We start from the raw sequence: 1,669 nt of genomic DNA on the forward strand, positions 1-1,669 counted from the left end.
GCCAAGGGTGTGGTAACTCCTGGACTGGCCTCTCCCTGTCTGTCTGTCTGTCTGATCTTGAAATCCACGCCCCAATGCGCTCTCTCCCCATTACATCAGCCTCCCAGCTGGTTGCTCTGGGGTCAACTTCATGCCTTGTTGCACCATAAGAATTGCTACAACTGGGGACGTCATTGGGTCAGTGTCTTCCCCCACTGCCCTGCACTGTCCCGTTCTGAGATCATGTCTTTTCCATTGCTCCGTGCTGGGTACTTTGGAGGCTCCAGCTCTGCAGTGCTCTACCCAAGGCTACGGATTTCTTCCTGACCCCTTTGTGTCCTGGAGCTTAAGCATGAAATCCTCCTAGTGTATCTGGATGTGCCATTCTGACAAGTACCAGACCCTTTGCTGACACTTCCTGAGATGCATGAGCCTCAAGTTAGGCACCTAAATCCCCAGGGCAGTGTAGCAAGCAGGTTATTTAGGTGCCTAAATACAGCTGGAGGGAGAGAACATGAAACACCCAAATTTGGGGATTTGGCTGTGTAGAAATGAGGGCCTGAGCACACCAAGTCGTTAGCTGAGCAGCCCGTGGGCAGCAAGACTAGACCTCTCAGCTTTGGACCCCCAAGCCCAGCCTGCTGCTCCCTGAGCTAGAGGAGAAATGATGTGGCATTGCCAGCTTCAGAGCTTTTACACTTGCCATACGAAGTGTCTACACCTTGCCTGGGTGTCTGTGTCCTGTAGAGGGCAGCAGTGCAGCCCAGGGCAGTAACACAGCACTAGCCCCAAGCTGCTGGATCAGTCTGTATTCCAGGCTGACACCCCTCCTCCCCAACTTGGCAGGTTTCCCCTGGACTAAAGCTCCGGAATGGGTGCTGCAAGAGCAACCATTCGCAGAATACTACTTCTCCTATATCTTCGTATGTAGGGGCTTTATTATTGTTCCTGGAGCTCCGGCCTACACGGCCCCATTAGCCAGCTCAGCCCATGGGCCGACTGTGCTGGTGGGGTTGTGCCACCAGCTGGTGCTGAGCCACCGGCCCTTCGGCCTGGGGTGTGGAGTTCCTGAAATAGGGACAGCGGAGGGGACTGAGATTGGAAATGGTGCGCCAGACCCTTCCCTGCAGGAGAGTCTCTGAGCAGGTGGAGTGCCCCGTTGTGTCTAACAGCTCTGCACCCTGTGCCTTCTGGGAGCAGCAGAGCCAGGGCCCGTGGCCTGAAGGATGCACTAGGGCTGAAGAGCCAGAGCAGGGAGAGCTGGATTCACTCCTGCAGTGCCAGCCACCTGGCCTAAGTCATGGCTGCAGACTCTGGGCAGCTGGCAATGCTGTGTAAGGCACAGGGAGAACAGGATGTTTTCTGCCCACCGGGTCTGAACTCCCCTGGGGAGCTGAGTACTTTGGGCATCTAGGGAGCCTCGTGCTGTCAGCAGCCTCTTGCGGGGTCTGCCTGCCTTTTGGAAAATGCCACACTCAGCGTGCCAAACGAGGGCATCTCCTGGCTGGCAGAGGAAACATGACACTCGATCTGTCTGTAACCAAGGCTCCTTTTCCATTTCCTCCCTACAGCTTTGGAGGTGGGTCAATGCAGAGAGTAGGCGCCTGGTGGGCTGGGATGCCATGCCAGGCACAGGGAACAGCAAGGAAGAGGCACAAAGCTAGAACCAGGCAGGAAAGGATGGGGGCAG

The sequence above is a fragment of the Chrysemys picta genome, chromosome 7 (genome assembly GCF_011386835.1).
Source record: "Chrysemys picta bellii isolate R12L10 chromosome 7, ASM1138683v2, whole genome shotgun sequence".
In the NCBI taxonomy this organism is placed as follows: Eukaryota; Metazoa; Chordata; order Testudines; family Emydidae; genus Chrysemys; species Chrysemys picta.